The sequence below is a fragment of the Podarcis raffonei genome, chromosome 4 (assembly GCF_027172205.1).
Source record: "Podarcis raffonei isolate rPodRaf1 chromosome 4, rPodRaf1.pri, whole genome shotgun sequence".
In the NCBI taxonomy this organism is placed as follows: Eukaryota; Metazoa; Chordata; class Lepidosauria; order Squamata; family Lacertidae; genus Podarcis; species Podarcis raffonei.
The window spans coordinates 48460866-48474857 of NC_070605.1; the positions used below are offsets into that span (position 1 = coordinate 48460866).

Genomic DNA, 13992 nt, shown 5'->3' on the forward strand with positions numbered 1-13992 from the left:
GAGTAGAATGTGCTCTTTTATTTAAAATGCATCTCTGGGTTATTTGTGGGGCCTGCCTGGTGTTTTTACATGAGTAGAATGTGTGCTTTTATTTAAAATGCATCTCTGGGTTATTTGTGGGCCATAGGAATTTGGTCATTTCCCCCCAAAAAATATAGTCCAGCCCACCACATGGTCTGAGGGACGGTGGACTGGCCCACGGCTGAAAAAGGTTGCTGACCCCTGGTTTAGTATGATGTGACTGAAGATGGTAACATAATAAATAGGATTGAATTAAAGATAAATTCAGACAGCATACAACCTTTTACAAATATCCACCCACCCTTTATAAATAATAAAGATGGCACCATGAGTCATTCACTAAGCTAAAATTACCATAAATATTATGTGTAATGAGTTGGAAGATTTAAATCTCCACCTAGTCTATATATGGACTTGAAAAATGTGGCCCTAGATCAACCAACCCATTGGAAAATCTATAAAACAGGGAAGGACTAGCAAACAGCAGTGTTAATGTATAGGGGAAAGGAGAAGGGATGGAACTTTGAGTGTGCACACAACATGTACATGTACACACACACACACACACACACTTCTTTCCAGGCACACTTTCATACCAGTGCACATCCCCTCATGTCCACTCACATGTATGCACACACAAAGGGACAGAAACCTGACAGCGTGTATAGAACAGATTCTTTGTTTGGTCTGTATACCCAGGTGAGTTCTTTTTTATCCATCCTCTGGATCCCTATCTCTCTGTGGCCTTTTGCACATAATGCTAAGTCAATTTCAGTGTGAATGAGCTAGCATGCTGGTGCACTATTAGAAAATACTTTGCTCCGCTGCTTCTGCTGCACTACCAGAAGCCACTATCAGGTGTGTAGCTTGGCATTATGTTTGAACCCTGGCTCCTAGTTTGCCAATCACAAACAAACCATGAGCCAAGAGCAAGCCTCCTGGTCTGTTTGGAATGAAAAACCATGAGCCTTGGCTTATATGTAATGCTAAGTCAAAGTATGGTTTAGGTCCTGGTAGCAGCAGGAGCAGCTTAGGAGCAAGGAAGCCATGATTTTTCCAACTGTATATCTGCATGCTAGCTTATTCACACTAAGCCATAGCTTTGCTTAGCATTAATGCCAGACCACTGTCTTCCAATCCCTCTGACCATCTCTGAATCCACATTCCCCTTTCCTATCTATTCTAGCCCTATCACCAGTTTCTCCACACATGCCTCTGTTACACAGTTAACCTCTTCCATCAACACCTAAGAGGAAGGAAGTGCTTTCAAGATGCTACTAGGCCTGGGCAATATATCAATATATCACCCAGGACTGCTATGAGGGGCAGACCGCAATGATGGCTTCACTTAGTGGTATATCGCAAGGTGCAACCGCCGCCTCCTGAGTCCCTCTGCTACCAGCGCCCAGGTCACTGAGGGAAAAACAAGCTGGAGCCGGGTACTGGAGGCAGAGGGACTCAGGAGCAGGGCAGTTTCACCAGCGATATACCACTGAGTGAAATCACCATGACAGTCAGCCCCTCATACCACAGCAGAGGGAGAAACAAGCTGCATCAGCAAGGCACCAATACAGCTTCTTCCTCCCTCGCTTCTTGTTCCTCCCTTGCTGAAAAGCCTCAGCCAAACAGTTTTACAGAGCCCCCGACCTGCCACCAGCTAGTGATATACCACCATACCACAATGTTTAGCTGGCGGTATACTATGATGTCATAAAGCACTTATCACCCAGCCCTACATGATACTAGGCATGTAGGCAATTTGCTAAAGCGCCTGTTGCAGCAGCAGAATGAAGCATCTTGAAGGCACTTTCTCCCATTTCAGTTCAATGGCAACGCTTTTAGAACTGAAAAGGGGACGCAGCGATAGGCAAGTAGGTGGGCAGGCAGCATATGCACTCTAGTCTTACAAGCTGGAACATTCTCATCCTGGCAGCTCAAAGCGAGCGTTTGCATACTAACGTAGGACATTTTCCTTTGGAGACATCCAAAGAGGGTGGGTTGTTTATGTTTTGGGAAAGCTTAGAGTGCTACCTTCACAACAGAGCATTTTTAATAGATCAGAAAAATCAATATTCATGTGCATGCATGCACGCTAAGAAACTTATTTCCGTATTAAAAGCCCTTAAAAATTTCCTACAAAACAGCACAAGTTCAAAATGAGAAGGCTTCCCACTGATATCTATCTTGCCACTGAGAGAACAGGATTGTGGACTAGATGGGACACTGGCTCTTATGTTCTTAGAATTTTAGCAAACATACCTACAGCAGATCTGTTCTCTTTACACCACCTGCTTTGGCGGTTGAGAAGTGTGGTTCTTATTCTACCTGCATATCCGCAGTTAGCCTTAGCACAAAACAGTTGACAGTTAAAGAACTACTAAGAAAGTGCAACATTCTTTAACTGACATTTACGGCACTGGCCTTGGACTTCTAATCTTTAGCAGACAGGCACACAAATCAATCCATCAGCTCATAAAGGTGTGCTTTCTTAACCTCTAAAACAGATGGGATTGGCTAGAAATGTCTAGCATGTCAAACTGTTAATCACTATTGCCCTTTCCACAAAATAACTCACTTAAGTTGAGGCATGGTTGCACTGTAACCGACATTAGTCTGTGGGAAACCCATTTAACTGTCACATACTCCTGCCACTCCTGCTCTCCCTTAATTAAGCCTAATGCCTTATAATTTGACCTTTTGTGCCAACCTATTAACCCTATCTAGTACAAGTTCAAATATGTTAAACTAAAAACTTGCTGCAAAATATTAAATGCCAACCAAGCTGCAGAAAACAGAAGTGTTATGTTTGTCTACCCAAGTATGATAGGTCTCTTCCATACACAACCCCCCCCAATAAAAAATGTAGAAGAGTGGGAAATGGCACTGATGCAAGAGTTGCATTCTTAAACTAAAGACACAGCACAACTTAATAGAATGTACTGTTGTTAAAACTATTTCAATATGCTTCTTTCAACAATATCCCTGCCCTGCGGAACTTAGCTGGCAAGTTGCCTATCAATTTGGAAGTGAAATGAGGCCACTCAAAAACAAGTTAGTGGTTTCTCCATACTTGTGGGACTTCCTGGGTTCACAGAAGCAGATAAATTTGAAAATTAAAAGAAAAAGGCATTTTAATAGATACACACACACACACACACAATGGTCCTATGAACTTTCAGGACCTACACATGTTGAAGCCATAGAAATCCTGAGCTCTTTAGCGCTATATAGCACAAGGAGATGAGGTTTCAAAAGGGTGGGAAAGAAAAAGATTGTCCTCTGTGAATTCCAACACACAGCTAGAAACCTGAATTGGACTATTCCAGTTAGAGGCAGTGATACACTAAAATATTTTGTTGCAGACCCTCACTTACAATTAATATCCTTCTTCCACCAGTTATCAAACCTTATAATATCAGCATATGTTAATGAAAATGAAAATGATTACAGCAGCACTATTGTGTTATAAAAGTTTTAATTTCCCTGTTATGGTTCACCAATACTAATTACATTGTTCCTTAACAGGACAATATATTTTATTCCATATCAGGGATATCATTTGCAAATTTAGGAGGTAGTATAATCGAGAGAAACTCTTGAGAGTCCCATGGACTGCAAGAAGATCAAACCTATCCATTCTTAAGGAAATCAGCCCTGAGTGCTCACTGGAAGGACAGATTGTGAAGCTGAGGCTCCAATACCTTGGCCACCTCGTGAGAAGAGAAGACTCCCTGGAAAAGACCCTGATGTTGGGAAAGATTGAGGGCACAAGGAGAAGGGGACGGCAGAAGATGAGATGGTTGGACAGTGTTCTCAAAGCTACCAACTTGAGTCTGACCAAACTACGGGAGGCAGTGGAAGATAGGAGTGTCTGGCGTGCTCTGGTCCATGGGGTCATGAAGTGTCGGACACGACTTAACAACAACAACAAATGAGAGAGAGAGAGAGAGAGAGAGAGAGAGAGAGAGAGAGAGAGAGAGATTGCTATCGAGGCTTCAAAATGCTTTCAAATAGAAGACAAATAGTCGTCCTGAGTCACTATAGCTGACAACTGAAAATTATTAGTTTTATCAAACTCTGACCAACTTCACAAGTTAAAAACGTAACAATTTTTTTGCACTAACATTTGAGTCAGAAAACTTCACAGTGCCATAAATCTACCAGGACCTGATTCAGCCTGTTTATTTGGTTTATATTTAGAAAAAGTATGCAATGTTAATTTTACTTGATGTATAAATAACTCAAAAGTTTATTTTAGATGTCTGAACCACATGACAATATGAAAGTGTTTATTGGAGTTTTAAAAGAAAAAAAATTATTTTCCAATAGCTAAAAGTGAACTAATTATTTGACTAGGATTGAATATTCAACAAAGCACACATCAGTGTCGATTAATACACTTATCAGCCTGGTTTTGTTTTTTCTTTCCCTTGCAGTGTATTAAATGGAAGAGTATTACTTTTGGCTCTGATTTTACTTACGCTCTGGTGAATTCATGACTTGATTTTTGCTTGTTTTACTTATTTTTGGTTTTAATTTAAACCTTCCTTTTGTTTACACATAACTATACTGTCTGTGTGTCTGTGATATTGAAACTAGATAGATACACAGTAGTTTATAATTTTGAAAATGTATCATTTGGCTGTTATTGGACCTATTCATTATGTTACTAATTTTATGTATTTTTAGAATGTTTTTTATGGGAAATGTTCTGTCCCACATGGTACCAACATAAAGTAATTTAAACATTAAACAATTAATGGTACTAAATACAATCTTATGCAATGCATATTAACCATTCCAGTTATTGCTATGCAGACTTCACACAAAACAAGAGTGTTGAGTAGTCATTTGACTAAAATATTTTTCTTGGAACTACTTTAAGTATGAAGGCCTTCTTTTTACAGTCTTCCTTTCATGCCATCCTAAATGCAACCTATAAATTCCTCAAGGATTCTGAACTTATTATATATAAGAGTCAGACTACAAAAGTATGCATATATGTTCCCCTTTTTTAATGCATGGCTTAATCCAGGGAAAGCTAAGAATTTTAAGTTCCAATGGAAAAAGCTGAAGCATGCACTTAATTTCCCCACCAAAATGAATGGGACTTTAAACTGTGTTTTATATAAAATGTATATAAACATAGGTAAATTCACATTCTTACTAGCCCAGAGCTTTCCAAACTTTTCATGTTGGTGACACACTTTTTAGACATGCATCATTTCGCGACACAGTAATACAGTTTTACTAGCAAACCAGAGATTAAAGTACATCCCTTTCCAGCATTTGTGCAACAAACCTACTGACTGCAGTTGATACACTAACGTGTCATGACACACAGTTTAGAAAGCTCTGTACTAGCCTAATAAGAGACTATTAAATGTGGTCATGCTATAGCTACAGCTAGGCACTTTGATTTTAGTGGAAGAATTGTGGGTGTTGAAATCATTTTCACTGCAATATGGTGTAGTGGTTAGAGTGTCAGACTAGGACCTGGAAGACCAGGGTTCAACACCCCCCCACACACACACAGTCATGAAGCTCAGTGGTGACCTTGGGCCAGACGCTGAATTTCTCTCTCTAACCTACTTCACAGAGTTTTTGTGGGGATTAAATTAGGGAGGGAAGAACCATGTATGCCATCTTGATCTCCTTGGATAAAAAGGTGGAATATAAATGCACCAAAAAAGAAAAACTAAATATACTCAGGCAGTGTTTAAAACTCCCATTGTTCTAGGCGCATTTTGTGACAGGGAATTTCATTAATGCGAGCAGTCTGAGCTCTGGGCACAGTACTGCGCCTAAGATTTCAGATTAAAAGTGCAGAGTAGAAGGAAAATAGGACCTTTTTCTGCCTCCCCACTTCTAGCTACTCTCTGAAGACTGGAAAAGAGACCCTCTTAAGAATATCAGGGGGGCGGGCAGAGGAAGGACTAGACCATTTGAAAAATGAACATAACATTTTAGCAGCAGTTCATTCATTTTCACCTTTGTATTCTCATTATAAAAAAGCAAGCCTAGAAATTCTGTTGTTCTGCCCATAACCTAGGTTTAAGGTGCCATTTAGCTTCTAGCTTTCATATCCCAATTTCTAACACTGCACTTAGGTGCTTAACTTTAAAAGTGGCAGTACTCTGATGGCAGGGAGTTTAAGTAAGGCCCCTTTCCCACACTGTTCTGAAGGGTTCCCTCTCCTGTCCCAGTGGCAATAGATGACCCCATCAGTGTGAGCAAAGTCTGAATCCAACCTAATAATCAGACACAGTTTTATAAACTTTATACACATTATTCAGTATTCACAAACCAATGCTCAGTTGGGAAGTCATCAAGTTTTCAGATCTAACTGAACTATTCAAGGCACTATACAAAAATCTGTATAAATTTTCAAATTACAAAAAGTTCAGAAAACATCTGTTGGTATATTAAGTTATTTTCATCTATTGTTTCATCTATTGTTTTATTTGTCATTTACCTATAATGTGATATGGATTGGCCGAATCTGTATTTCTGTAAGTTCGGCCTATGTAACAAAGTAAACAAAGATGTAACACAGACAACCATAAAAAAAATTCAGATTTGCACTCATCACAAGCACACAACAGCACTTTGAACTGATTACTATTGGCTGGGGACACGTGGAAAAGATGTGTGCATGCATTCAAATATGTACATGTGGGGAGTAGGACCCCAGTGCAGGGATAAAATGAACAGCTATTTGTGCTTCCATATATAGGTAGGAAGGGTAAGTGGGGGAAACAAATGGTTCATCCATATTCCTAAAGATCCAATTGCTCCTTTTGCCTGAAAAACGTGGGGTTATGTTAGCTGCTGTAGAATGCTGTCCTTCCCCATATCTCAATAGTGCAATGTACTTGATCCCACCAACTCACCACAAAGCTTTCCTTGTGAGAGTCAGCACTGAAATTTCTCCTCAAAGGTGAGTCCCACATGTAGTTCCTAGCTACAGAATTACAACCCCACAGAGGAACTCCAGTGCCTGATTATGTTCCTGCTAGCCAGTGCCAAATGGGCAGAGCATACCGTCCAAATAGATGCTCCAAAATTATGAACTTATTTCCAGTTTGAGATTTCATATTCTGAACCAGACTATCTTCCAGATGAAGAAGAACAATTTTGTTTCAATTGCGATGTTAGTACAGGTGGCTTTAATCTATAACACTGTGGGAAATTTTTACAGTTCACACTTTAGTTCCGCTGTTAAAGGATTTTTATTCAATACTTGCCCTCAGGATAATGATCTGTAACTAATTTTCTTTTCTTTATAAATTCATCTTGCAATTGGAAAAAAGAATCCAGATTTTTAAAAAATGTTGGGCAAATTTACTGCAGTTTTAAGAAAAGACGGACACGGACTTAAGTAGACTACAATGCAACTACAGGATCCGTCTTTCCACTTTTGAAATTCTGACGTTGAAGGGGGGGGGATAAGCACATGCATTTTGCAGAACTGATTTAAGGAAGGTATGTATTTAATCAAAATAAAGAGGAAATACACAGATTTTTTAAAATGCTAAGTGCATATTAGGTTGATCTACCTCTTCCAATTTGGCAATGTCTTCTTTGGAGGAAAGTGTAGAGTATAGCTCAAATAAAATAAATAGGAAAATAAAATACAATATCGACATGCCTTTTTATACACACTGCTGCTGTTGTAAACAGCTTGCCTTAAATTCTTCAAAAGAAAAAAATCATTTGCTTGTTGTAATCTGCAACTGTTAGTTAATATTTTACATATTAACATGTGACCAGGAAAGTTGTATTTTGAGCATGCATGTAATTAAGTGTGCACACGCGTTAATTTTATTAAAAACATGAACAAAAGTGCAAATTACATACATATACTTTAAAAATGACTAGGAGAAGAAACAAGTTGGAAGAAAGAACACAAGAAGATTCTTGATAAGACAAAGGGTCTATCTAATCTGTTACTAAAAGACAGATGCCTCAGGCAGGTACACAAATTTGGCATGAAAGCCTTCCTGGGTGATATTCAGAAATATAGTCCCAGAATGTGGATGTTCCATTTAGATATCATGACTATCAGCCATAGATAAACGTAATCTCTATTAATGAGCATAATCCTTTTTTGAAGCAAAAAAGCACAAAACTCCACCAGTCTCGGTCTCTAAAACAAAAATTATGTAACAAGTAAATAGTGTGTAAATAGTTTTAAATGGTCCTTAAAAGATGGTTTATTGACTAGATATATGTTGTACTAAAAGGACATTCCTGTTTCCATAGCTCAATCTGCCTCCATTTACTATATAAAAATAGAAAATAATAATAATAATAATAATAATAATACAAAGCATTCATTTACAAAGTGCTTTACACAAGTTCTTTCAATAATCCTAATAATAATCCGTAAGAGCAGGAAATGGGGAGATGGTGGCTTGCCTAAAAGCTAACAGTACAATCCTATGCATGTCTACTCAGAAAGAAGTCCCACTGAGTGTATGTGAAGGCAGCATTAAGAAGCCAATTGTTTGCCCTAAAACAGGGGTCAGAAGGGGGGCGGTCCACTGTCCCTCAGACCTTGTGGGGGGCCAGACTATATTTTTTGGGGGAAATATGAATTCCTATGCCCAACAAATAACCCAGAGATGAATTTTAAATAAAAGGACACATTCTACTCATGTAAAAACATGCTGATTCCCGGACCATCCGCGGGCCAGATTTAGAAGGTGATTGGGCCAGGCCTTAGTTTGCCTATCCATGCCCTAAAAGAAGCAAGACTGAGAAGTGTCTTCTTTTGCCTTCTACCATTCTCTGTTCTCATGACAGGAGACATTGGAAATGCTTTTCAAATAGCACGGTTTATAAACTTTCTTGGTTCTGGGAATCCTTATTGTATACTGCAGAGGAAACCCTGAACATCTGAGACAGACCTTTTGCTTGTTGAAAAAGATTCTGACAAATGTCTCAGGGCATTGGTTTTGCCTTTGGTGCCTCATTGTTATTCCACGCGAACTAAAAGCACCTTCTACAACATTGAAAAGTACCATTGGCTGCATGTCACAAGAAAACAATAATTGGCATGTTTTAGGAAGATCTGTCTGGTATTATACAGGTCTCACATGCCTCAGCAAGGAAAGCCTAATAAGCTTCCAAAGAAATTCATCATTCATCAAAACAATTTATAACTGCTGCTCTACAACTAAAAAGGTATACAGAACCAATGTCATAGGAAACCTCTATAAGGCCCTGACATTTTCACTAGCATACAGTAGTGGAAGCCTAAGGCATGACCACCAGGCAGGATACAAAAAGAGCTTATGTAACATCAAGTAGTCTTTCATTTTTATTTTCATAACAATCTGTATTTGTTGAAAAAAGACATATTTTTTGCACATTTTCTTTTTACAAAACACATCCTAGCACTTCCTTTATCGCAGATCTAAATACCATTTTCGGTGGCTAAGAAGTGGTATAAAAATCAGTAAATAAGATAACCATTCAAAGAGCCAACACAGAAGTAAAATGCATATTTGCATTTAAGATTCATTAAAAATATGTACATTACATCACATGAGGGGAGGGGAAGGAGCACAGTAGACAAGGAGGCAGAATTTAACCCTTCCCTTCCTTTTTTTAAAAGCTGGTGTTTGCTGGGGGGGGGGAATCCCTCATTGGAAGGAAATCCTCCATTAATGCCAATGTAAATAGCTTCAGAGGAGAGATTTTCCTTGAAAATCCAGCAGGGGAATAAAGAATTATATTCCCCTTCCATGCTTTTATGATCACCATAATGATTATCTTCTCCAGCTGATGCAATGTCTAATTGAAACAAACAAATAAACAAACAAACAGCTCAAACAAATGAAAATAAAATGCCACATCTAGTTTAGACCAGTAACCTGGCACAGTTCTCATACTTCACCTTAAAACTGAGTTTGAAAAACAAGATACAAGAAAGGAGTTAGAATTTTTCTCCAGCATTTTCCCCCCAGAATAAATGCAATACATACAAAATACCCAGGTTCAAAACACATGTAGTATTTCCAGACCCAGGACTAATCATCACACTAAAGTGCGAATGTTTTCTAACCTCTATGTAACAGGCACCATAGATTAATAAACTTTTGCATCTTTTAATTAATAACTCTCTCAAAGTTCCCATGGACCTTCCAAGGGGATTTTCAGAGCTCAAAACACAAAGAAGACCTCAGAACACAGAAAACTTGCACATGCCCAGTAAAAATTAATACATGAATTAAATTGTAGTATCCTAATTGATAAATTATGGATATGCCAAGCGCTCTTGCTGCATTTTTTAAAAGTTTAGTCTATAAGACTTTGCACTTTTTCCATCATGCTTCATTCTCCTGAAAATTATAGCCTCTTGAGATTTTATATTATTTAATGAGATTTATTCACTTTATCAATAATAATCATAGTGTGCACAACAGCATTCATTCGAATTTCAACAACTTGGATATGGTTTGTGAAGGAGGGACCTTGTAGTCAAATTTAACTTCTGGTTAAGTAAATTAGCAAATGAAATTTAACAAGCTGAATGGATGAATGTGTAAAATGCTACCATTTCACTGTTTAATGTTTTGCTGATGTTTTCTTTAAATTGTCTTCTGGTGAATAAGGAGGAACAGAATAATGACCAAGATAATGGAGGGCACAAGACTTCTGTCCAAAACAATTGTGAGAAATCTTGAACCTCTTTAGTGGTCAGAAGTGGAGATCAAATGCAACCAGAGAAGACAGATTACAGGATACAGTGCAGACTGCAATTTATCTCCATGCAACAGTAGCATATCATGCAACCATCACACCTTCCATTTCAATCTATTATCAATTTGCAATGAGGAATTTACTCAAACAACAACAAACTATGATCTTTCTTTCACTGAAGAAAGGGGGGAGCCAAGCAAACTTATTAAACTTATACTTTACATTTGAATTTAGCTGTTTGTACCACGTGAGCAGTCAACCACCTACAAGCATTTGCAGACATTAAAAATAGTCATCAGCATTCTCCCTTCAAACATCTTTATATTCAGTGCTCTAACACTTACATCAGAAACTTTTAGTGATGTGTCACACATAAGTTTAAATAGAGATCCACTCAGATCGGCCGCTAGAAGAGTCTTTATTTTACAGGCTAAAGAAGAATATTGACCTCCAGAAAGTAACCTTTTATTTCTGAAATTCAGCATGTTGAATTGGTACTCTTTTCCTAATGAATTATATGATTTAGCCGTACAATTCTGCATGCAGCCATGACTTACTAATCTGTTTCGATGCCAATTGAATAAAGCATCTCAGCAATTAGTTATCACGGAACCAGTTAGTTATGACTTAAGACACACAAAATAGATTTTCAGAAACTTCATCTTGCCAAATAGAATACACTAGAGTACACCTGAAAATATGACAGGGTTTTAAAAGAAGAAGCCAATGTATCAAGGATTCACAATCATGTCAAACAGGGATACATTTAATTTAAAAAAAATTAAAGTCTCTTAATACCACTTCTAGAGACCCTACCGTCACAGAACAAAATTTCTGCTCAAATACGCAAACTATTTGCAATGACAGCCCAACTTGTTCTTTAGAGTTAAGTATTTCCAAGTCCATTTTCCAATTTCTCAAATCACAACGAAGAAGAAAACACTTTAAAATATTTATATCTCTTAGGGTGAGAAAAGTAATCAGAAGGATATAGAGTGCGACCGAATGTGGTGGTGCTTGCCATACAGACGAAAAGGGAAGGACAATATGCAGGGGAAAGGGATGGAGGAGCGTAGCATGATGGAACTAAATAATGAGAAAGCACCTTTTCTGGAGGATGGGGATGGAGTGGGAGTTTGTATGTGACACAGAAGAGGGGGTGGAGGGGGGACTCTACCCAGCCGGTGTGCGTGTGCATGTGTGCGTGCGTGCGTGGCGATGGAGAGGAAGTGAATAAATAACCAAGTGAATAAATAACAGGAGGTGAGCGCAGACGGAAAGGAGGCATGGCCTTGTCTAGTGCGGTTGTGCAGGCAATTAAGAGGAGGTGGAAGCTTAGCAAGGGATGGAAAGAGACTTTGGAGCGAGGGAGGGAGAGGGAAGGAAGGCGGACGTTCGAGCCACACGCCAGGTTTTCCTCTTCCCTTCCACATCCCGCAGAGGAGCTGCTGCTGCTGATGGAACTGCAGCTCCTGCGCACAAGACTTCGTGGCTCCCTGAATAATTCAGGGAGGGGGGGGAGAGAAAGGTCCGTCTCTCAGAAAGAATGCAAAGCAAGAAAAGGGGGTCAGCAGAAGGAAACTACCCACTCCGCTTGCCCTGCCTTCCCACCCACATTTAATTGCCGGTCAAACTTTATTTGTCTAAAATGCTTCGCGACGAGGGAGACGGGCTGCCACCGGAAATAATCTCTCGCTCCTGGGAGACCCGAAGTCAAGCCCGGGTATTGTTCCCTCGTCGCCGGAGCCCCATCCCTCTCTCGCTCCCTCCCTCTCCGGGCGCTCGCTGCTTCTGTCAGGTTGCCAACGCAGCGCCTCCGCTCCCCTCCGTCTCTCCATCGAGCCCCCAGCCGCCGCCGCCGCCACCACCGCGGCCATTTCCCATTGCTCGCCTCCCCTCTCTCCAGCGGCAGAGGCGGAAAAAGCGCCGGCCTCCGTGGCCCTCGCCAACTCACCTCGCCGGCCCCTTGCGCGGCGACCGCCGCTCCCAGCCGCCTTTCTCCCGGGAAGCTGCTCCTGCTCTCCGTCTGCCTTGGCTCGCCTCTCGCCCTCCTGTCCGTCGGAGGGAGAGCTCCGAGCGCGCGCGCGCGCCGCTGCCGCCTCCTCCGCCTCCTCCAAATGCCACTCCTGACAAGCGGGCGCGAACTCCGGCGCTGAGTTCTAGCGCGGAGAGCTCCGGCGAGCGGCGCCTGAACGGGGAGGGGAAGAAGCAACTCGTAAAGGCGACGCCGCCTCAGACGCCCGCCCAGCACGCAGATACACAAAGCTCCCCGGGGACGCCGTCCTCTCCGGAGCAAGAGCTCGGCGCCCGCGCTGGCAGCAGCGCCTCCGCTCTTTCTCGCTGGTTCGGGGCTCTGCTGCAATGCCTGTGAGGCTGACTTTCAAAGCCTCACCCGCAGCCCGAGATCCTCCCTCCCCTCCCCTCCTCCCTTTCCACCCTGTCAGCCCGTCCCTCCCCTCCCCTCCCTCCCTCTCCCCTCCTCGCCATTCATCGCTTGAGCCAAGTTTCTCCGGTTTAACCTCTTTCTCTCCCGGCAGCCACAGCCAAGCAGATGTGCGAGGCAGGCTCGCCGAGGAGTCTGCCTGGGAGCATCTCTGCAACTGGAGAAAGACGAGGCTTGAAAATAAAGTTGATGTTTGACTGTAAGGACAATAGATAGACAGGCCAGCTTTGCTTGCTTGCTTTTTTTACAGGGCACGCATGCGATATATATATATTTAATACAGTATTGTACACTGTTCTGAGCGGGCGAGGGGGGAGGGGACAGATCTTAAATCAAGGATATTCAAATCCTGTTCTGAGCGCTGTCAAGCCCCAAAGGAGGGAAGCTTTGCATAATTGCACCATATAAGCAAAAATAAGTCCTGGTGTTTTGCATTGCGATTTTTTTTCTGGAATCGTTAATGCACACCTTTGCTGTGTTGGGTTCAATGTTCATTTGCAGACTCCAACCATGAGTGTGCGGAAGGTAATAGGACTCCAGTCAACAAATTTAAACACATTTTAAATTATGCTGGAATTCATTATTTAATATCTGTTATGTGTATGTCTTGTTTGAAGCCTTTCAAGTTCACCTCTAAGCTTTCAATTGGGAAACACACGCCCCAGCTAATAACGTGAGGTCAAGAAGGACATGGAGTTGTCTGATATCCTATTTTGAAACATTCTTTCAAGGTTTTCTGTCAAGGGTGCCCCAGTATTACAGAGCCTCGACCAAGGTCTTGGTGGGGTGCATAAGTCCATCAGGATGGGTGAGGAAAC

General features: G+C 41.0%; 1 protein-coding gene across 2 annotated transcripts in view; it reads right to left on the reverse strand.

Annotated features, from left to right (window-relative positions):
- NRIP1 (nuclear receptor interacting protein 1) overlaps nt 1-12794 on the reverse strand; it is a 74032-nt gene extending 61238 nt beyond the window's left edge. The window contains exon 1 of one of the 2 annotated variants that reach the window (XM_053386501.1): nt 12686-12794. The gene's annotated coding sequence lies outside the window, so the exon portion shown is untranslated. Of the gene's footprint in view, nt 1-12346; nt 12433-12685 lie in introns of those variants that run through there. The other variant, XM_053386502.1, reaches the window with a different exon arrangement.
- Nucleotides 12795-13992: the final 1198 nt, after the last annotated feature.